General features: G+C 37.1%; 1 pseudogene; it reads right to left on the bottom strand.

Annotated features, from left to right (window-relative positions):
* Window positions 1–1,069: 1,069 nt before the first annotated feature.
* Window positions 1,070–1,169, bottom strand: LOC122101091 (annotated as a pseudogene).
* Between the last annotated feature and the right edge of the window lie 7,153 nt (window positions 1,170–8,322).

Below are 8,322 nucleotides of genomic sequence, written 5' to 3'. Positions count from 1 at the left end.
ATGAGTATACCCCTCTTCATCGGGAAGCCTAGAGTGGACACTTAGACATTGTCCATGAGTTGGTAGCTCAAGGCAGATATTCATGCAATAACTGTGAATGGCTGGACACCCCTGCACAGTACTTATATGTGGAATAATACCAGAATGGCTTCTTTATTAATTCATCATGATGCAGATACCAATCCCCAAACTAAAGGCCTCTTGACCTCCTTGCATCTTGCTGCTGGGAATAGAAATAGCAAAGATACTCTGTATCTCCTTCTGTTGAACCATTATATCAAACCAGGTCTGAAGAACAACTTTGAAGAAACTGCATTTGATATTGCCAAAAGGGTAAGTATGTATCACTACCTCTTTGAAGTTGTCGAAGGCTGTACAAATTGTTCTCCTAAGTCGTAATGGTTTTTTTAAGTTTCTTAAATTTCAAAAATGCCAGTCCATCTTTTGTGTCCCTACAATTTTTTTTCACAATACAAAGCAACAGCAATATCTTACTATAAAAATTTATGTATTCCATGGTATTCTTCCAAGTGAATTGCATGACTTTGATATCAAAATGTATTCAAGAGTTGTTTGTATACATCTGTAATGATTTCTGCAGAGTTTGTGATTCTTTAAATCAGAAATAATTTTAACTTATCTGTTGAAATGAATAGTATAGAAACTGAAGATGTTCCTGGAGCTTTTCTGAAAAAAGTATATCTATGTTTGTGTAATGTCCATAATCTATTTCAATCTCTCCTAGATATAATACTTTGAATTCTACATTGTTATATAATGATTCATTAATAAATGTGACCTTTCAGATTGCATTCCATATAGAAGAATTTTAAGACTCCTTTTTTTTCGTAGTTTCTTATATTATGTTATTTCTTTGGGATAAAATGGCAATATTATCTAATTTCAAGTTTTGTAACGGTTATGCTATGTAACGGCCTTTCTAAGGTGAAAATTTAATACACTGATGTCAAACTAACCTTTAATTCTATGAATTACATGTATTGTTACACGTGTATTTTTGTAATCAACTTTTTAATAACTGTTTTTCATTTCTTGCATCAGAAGAATGGAAAATATGGAATACTTCACAAATTTTCATATCCTCCTTGTGCAAGTGCCATGTTAATCTCTGTATTGTTGTAATTTGGGTAGACCTGCTGCTGAAGCATGTAGTATCCTCTAAATTTAAGTACATAATGATACAATTTTTATACGGGCATATATCCATGGTTGCCTATTTGTAACAAGGAACCCTTATTGTTCCTAAAAATGCTATTGATCTTATTTCTCTAAATTTCTGTGTACACTGGAAAAAACTTATATAGTTTGGTCGATTGCTCACATTTACATTTTTTTTGTCAATGACTATTTTGTCGTTTTCATTTTAAATTTTATCATACTTTGAAGCCTTTACAGCTAAGTCCAAAGGTGGTGGCTTTTCAAGTACTTATTTATCAACTGAGTTAGCTTTGTGGAGCTAATGGATTCAAAGTAAGCCTTGCTTAAGAGCTACTTCTAACTTTCTTCAGCTTAAAATTTCCCAAATGAGGTCTTGCTGGGACAAATGTCTACCTGAACTGTGAAGACTCAGGGCCTAGGTTGAGGGGGCAGAATGATGCAGACTCCAGCCTCGGGATTATCTGAAGACTGTTTTTGGGATTAGGAAAGCTCTTGGAACGCCAGGGTGCAGAGGGAAAATGTTCCCTCTCCCTATCTCAAAACATGTCACAGACTCCTGGGAGCTGAGGAAGTGGCTCTTCTGCTTGCTTAAGCATAGATGAACAGCTGGTCAAGCATTTTCCTGAGATTGGAGAAGTGGTTTGAGCTTGCTCTAAAATAGTTTAGATAATAATATACCTAGACATTCTCTCATAGGTTAAGTAAAAATGTATCTGTGGAAATTTTTTGTGTGAATGTTTTCTGACCAAATCTTGGCAAAGATTATGCTTGTTAGTCTTTAAATACCCACTAACAATAAAGCACAGCATGCAGTGGCAATTGCTGTTTGCACTCTGCATCCCCTGTGTCCTGGTGATTTTGTGACCCTTACCCAGGGACCCCAACGCACTAGACGTTGACACTGAACCTTTACCTTTCTTCCATGTAGGAATAGACCAACCAGAATATCTTACCCTGACAGCATGGATTCTCTTACTGGAACAAAAATAATCTTAGTTACAAGGGATCATAGAGAGATGATCAGTTCAGACAGAATTGTTCAGAATGGAAGGTATTTTATCAAAACTTAATTGTTTATTATATGTATCATTTCAAAAGTAGCTAAAGCCAAGAAAGTGAAAAAATTGTTCATATGCATGATTACCTACTGTCCTGACCTGTCTATCATCCAACCAAGCAGGAACTTACACTACTGACATTCTATCACCAAATATTGCAATAGCTCCTGGAGAAGTCCATATGTTTCTCCTCGATATTAGGCCTTAAATTTGTAATGTTTTAATCACAGTGTTTCCTCTTGCCTCTAGGCTGCATATCTACAAATGGTAAAGCTTTAAGTCTAACTCTACCAAAAACTGAGGTAGAGATATTGGAATAATACTTTAAAACAGAGTTGCCTTTGATTCCCTAAACACAACACAACAATGCAAAACAAATTTTATATTATATGTACTTATATATTTTATATTTATATGTGCTGATTTTAAATTTCATACAGTGAATCTTACTAGAATTGATAATTTGACAAATATATTGACATTTATTCCCATAAATAGATTGGAATATAAATAATTAGGCTTAGAATATATATTAGAATATAAAAAGTATCAACGCAATATCTTCAGTATAAGCTTGTGATACCTTCTAAGTGTTCGTGGTCTTCTGAATACACATGGTAAAATAACAGTATTGTTTTCTGCTAATCTATAAGGGATTTTATTCTGATGCTCTGTTTATTGTTTTAACTTGCTGGTCCCTAAGTGTTTTTCTCCATATTTCTGAAGCATTCTTACTGATTATACCCAAATGTTGCTGATATGATGTCTAAAAGCTATTATTCTTCTGCAGGACCCACGGGTCCTAGGATAACAGGTCCTAGTTATCTGCATCATCAGATAACAAGAGCATGACTTCTCACATAGGCCCATGCAACATGCCAACAGAAAATAATTAAAAACTCATCTCAATTTCTCATTTCTATAATATTTCAGGGCCCCAATTGCTTACAAGAATTAGCAGTAATCAATTGTGAATTGCAAGGCAACTTAAAATGAAAGATGAGATCACAAAATCTGAGAGAAAGTACTGTAATTCAAACTTTCAATTTACAGATGATCAGCCCATATGAGTGAACAAAATCACAAATGAACAAGGTTATTTTTAATACCTTTCTCCTAATGATGAATGAAAGATTTCAGTGCAGCCAAAAAAATAGTTTCTGGAATGATAGATCATAATTGGTCTACCAAGACTAGGAAAACTTGATTTAGAGGTCAAATATAATTTAGAAAAACATTAATTGAGAAGACCCTTAGTGCTTCAAAACACTGGTACTTCAGTAAAACTTGGTTCTGTAGTATAAAAATGTCATTCTCAAACCAATGTAACCTACATTTAATCTCCTGAAAGTATATTCCTTTTCAAATAAACTTTTAAAAATCATATTCACCAAAATAACACTTGACAAGTAGATGATAGTGACATTACAAGGCTTTCAAGTGTAGGGAGCAAGTTACAATAGAGTTGATTTACGTACCCAGCACTAATACCAAACAAGTTCAACCATTCATTAAAGTGCAGAAATACTACCCCCCACCATTTGTGTTGTTCAGTAGGTGCCTTCCAGAAATGTGTTAAATAGATCAGCCTCCCATAATTCAAACCCAAATATTAGCTAATAAAGTAAATTTCATCACATAAGAAGGTACATTTTAAAGTCACTAATAGTTGCCTTATCATGTGTTGCCTTATCATATATTTTCCCTATCTGTGTAACATAGTAAGAAATATGACTTTAAGTCTTGATTATGGGTACTGATGAGAGATTTGACAAACATAAAATCTGTCTTTTATTTCTATCATATTCCTCTATGTAGTAAATTTTAGTTTTCTTCTTTTTCCAATACTTATAGGTAGTAGAAAAAATTATCCTATGTAAAATAAAATAATCACATACCATTGTACAAAGCCATTTATAAAAACTGGTAGGAATAAATTCTAGGCCATTTTTAAACGTTCCTTTTGACTAAAGATTAATCTTCCAAATGAACGAGAATAAAATCATGTCTAAGTGCTTCACATCTCCAGTCTTGCAAATTGTTATTGCAGATGAATGAATTATGGAAATATAAGCTGACATTAGTTGCTTATATATTCTCCATGCTGGCTGATACTCAGAATTTGCACAGCACAGGAAAACAGGTGCAATGACTGGCTTCTCACATCAGGGTGAATTTTTGGCATTGCTGGGCTTCGAACTCAGGGCCTAGGAGGCCCAACTGCCCAATCGGTCCACGTGATCACACCAGACTTTGAGCCACTAAGGAGATGGGCTCTTCCCAGGAAATGAGATCGAGCCACAGGGAGGCCAAAATAGTGCTCAATGCATCATTTAAACATGGGATGTATATTCACATCCGTGTGGGGACTGCATCGTGCATTGAGTGTACTTATTGTGTTTATTTTGTATGCTATTCATGGATTATTGTGTATTTTCTCATGTATATGATGACAGGTATAACTGCGCTGACATGGATAACAACTTATTCCCATGACCACAGGGTGGCCCATGCATTCTCCATCCTAGCTGAGACCCAAGACTTGCACAGGAAAGGAAAACATATGCAACCATTGGCGTCTTACATCAAGATGAATCTTTTGGCAGGGCTGGGATCTGAACTCGGGGCCTAGCAGGCCCAATTGGTGAATGGGTCCATATAAGCACAACAGCCTGTGAACGACAAAGGAGCTAGACGTTTCCAGTACCTGAATTTGAGCCCCCCTGGGGGGAGAGTGGGGAGCACAATAGTCATCCATTCATAAATAGAAGGTAGAATGCAAATAAGTACATATTTGTATAGACTAGGATTGATGGTGACTTGTGATGGAATCCAATCTGTGTGTACCTATATTTGGGTATTTTCTGATGCATTCATTTCATGTCTGTGATGATTATTGTCATGCTTCATTATCTCTTCTTTACAAATAATCTATACCCCATGAGTCTTGTGTATCATTTCGTACTTGCATCATGCACAAACTACTCATTCAAGGAGGAGATCGATCGCATACCATGACTCTTTCTAGGTCCAGAAACAAGTATCTCAGGATCTCCCACCATTCCCTCCTCCTAGGGGGACTGAATTCAAGCCTCAGTCCTGGAAAAGTTACTCCTTATATACATCTTAACGATAGGATTTATACTTCCGTTCACATGTTCAGTCCATATTGTGTTTGGTGCGTTTATTCATTTTATTTCTTGTTTTATTAACTTATTTACCACTTATTTTATTGACTCTGATGACACTTATACCATTTATTACATTGTTTACATCCTATCACATAGAATCTAGATTTTAGATGTATGTGTTCTCCATCATGCCTGGCAGTGCTAGGATCTGATCTCAGGGCCTAGCAGGCCCAATTCATGAATGGGTGAGTTTGAGGATGGGAGCCTCTAGCCAATGAAGCTGTTAAGTGGTTCCCACGTGCTGAGATTGACCCCCAGATTTGGCCAAAACAGCGATACATGGATAGGCAAACGGTGATATACAAAGAAATATATATTATTAAAGAGTGGCCAGAGCCGTCTATCTATGATTGAATGACACCTACTATGTTCCTACCAACTCTTAGGTATTTATTATACCACCATTGAAGGAATATTATTCTTTTAATGCTTAATAAACTATACATTAAGATCAATCAGCATTCTAAGACTATTGCATCCAATTTTAGACTAGACGGATGCATGAACTACTCTTTCAATGGATATTCCCATGCAAAGGAATGAGTCTCTTGTGACCTCCTGCCATTGGTGTCAGGACTGGGATTTGAACCCAGGGCCTATGTTCACAGGTTGTCCTATGGCTTCACTGATAGCCCACAAGCCATCAGCAATGGCAGGTCATATCTACTTTGCAGCCATGTCATTCAAACCCAGGATGGTCACTGTGCAAAGAAAAAAATAATAAAACCCCAGCCCCCTGAAGGTTGCCACCTTTTCTGCTTTCCAGTTTTTTTTTTTTCTAGAAAGTCCCCTGGGCCTAGGATCTTAGGATCAGCTATGGTTCTGGAGGCTGCACCCAAGCCGAGAGAGATCTAAGCTGAGGCAGAGTTTCCATGACCTGAGTTCAAGCCCCATGGTTGGCCAAAAGAAAAAAAAGAAAAAGAATAAAGAAAATATAGTTATTTAACTAAATTAAAAAAAATAAGGCTACCTAGTTTGGCATTTCTGCTAGTTTTCTTTCCTAGCCTGGGATTTGAACTCAGGGTCTTGGTAAATCTGCAGCCATGTGAGGGAAGATTTGCTACTACTTGAGTTCAAACCTTGTGCCAACCAAAAATGAAAACTAAGGCACTGACCTAAGCAGGGGGAAGTAGTTGTGGAGATGGGAGGGAAGGTATGGTAGGGGGAAAACAAAGGAGGAGGTAACAATGCTCAATATGAAATTTACTCATTACCTTGCTCCTGTAAAATATTTTTACAATAAAAAACGAACAAAGACACACAATGTAGTTCTCAGAGAAGCATTTTGGAGGTAAGGGAAGGATATCTGAGTGAATAGCTGTACAAAATTCTACACTTTTTAAAATGTTCAGTATGGAACTGAATAAACATAACTGCTTCCATTAAAAAATTAAGTCACTGTCTTGGAACTGGGGCCAGTATTTCTGCCATTGCTAGGATTTAAGCTCACCGTCCAGGTAACAATTTTGCATCATGGGTGAAGGCGAAGCTCACTGTCCATGAGGAAAGAAATTCAGGCTAGAGTTCCCAGGGCCTGAATGAAGGCCCTGAGATGGAAAAATATCTCTATACATGTGTAATATATGATATATATACTTACATATGTATGTTAATTTCATATTATGATTCAGGTGGATCAGTGGTAGAGCACTTGCCTTGCATGCCTGAGTCCCTGGGTTCGATTCCTCAGCACCACATAAGCAAAAAGAAAAAATCCGGAAGTGGCGCTGTGGCTCAAGTGGTAGAGTGCTAGCCTTGAGCTGAAGAGCTGAGGAACAGCACCCAGGCCCAGAGTTCAAGCCACACAACTGGACCCCCACAGAAAAAGAATGATTTTGTATTTTATTTTTCTTTGATTTATTTATTTATTGATTACTGTATTTAGTATTTTATACACATAATATTTATTACATTTTGCACATCTATTATAAAATTATACCCAATAATTTAGGACATTGACTCATTTTCATTAATATTTTATTAATGTTGAAACATAATACATAAATAAATGGAAGCATTTGTCACAGTCTTCACATTAGAGTCTCTCACAAGTATGAGCTTTGTCTTATTTATCTTTGGAAACTTCCTATCCGGTTTTCCTTAGATGATTTATACTCAGAAGCCTTTTCTTGAGGATAGGCAAGCGAGGTATAAAATTGTGAGGGTGGGGCTAGAAATGTGGCTTAGTGGTAAAGTGCTTGCTCAGCATGCATGAATGCCAGGATTTGAATCCTCAGTGCCACATACTCAGAAAAAGCCAGAAGCTATGGAGTAGCTCAAGTGGCTAGCCTTGAGAAAAAGAAGCTCAGAGAGAGTACCCAGGCCCTAAAATCAAGCCCAGGACTGTCTAAAACCATAGGCCAGATGCCAGTGGCTCATAAGTGGAACCGTAGCTTCTCAGGAGGCTGATACCTGAAGACCACAGTCCAAAGGAAAGCCTGTTATATTCTTATCTCCAGTGAACTACCAAAAGAACCCATCTGGCATTTTGGAATAAGTGCTAGAGTGTTCACCTTGAGCTGAAGGCCTCAGGGTCAGTGCCCAGGCTAGAGTTCGAGACACACAACTGGAAAAAGAGTGAGGGTTAATTAAAATACTTTTTCTATTTGCTAATTACGAGAATATTCTTTGGAAGATGAACACTGATGTACACCAGAATTGGACTCAGAGCTCAAGGTTCAAGTGTAGCACATACATATGCCCATCCTCTCAGACTGTAGCATTGTAATATTGTGTCCTACAGGGTTCTTAAAGATCCAAGGTTAAAAGGCTTAATATGCTCCACAAGCCCTTTGTGATAAGCAGTTGACTTGTATTGTCAATGTCATTACAGTTCTGAACCTAGCAGAGCACAAGTAGCTCATGCCCATCACCCTAGTTCAGGAGGCTGAGGT

This window comes from Dipodomys spectabilis, unplaced genomic scaffold (assembly GCF_019054845.1).
Source record: "Dipodomys spectabilis isolate Male_0828 unplaced genomic scaffold, ASM1905484v1 ptg000627l, whole genome shotgun sequence".
Taxonomy (NCBI): Eukaryota; Metazoa; Chordata; class Mammalia; order Rodentia; family Heteromyidae; genus Dipodomys; species Dipodomys spectabilis.
The sequence above is the reverse complement of the archived record's forward strand: the minus strand, read 5'-3'. Positions and strand labels throughout refer to the sequence as shown.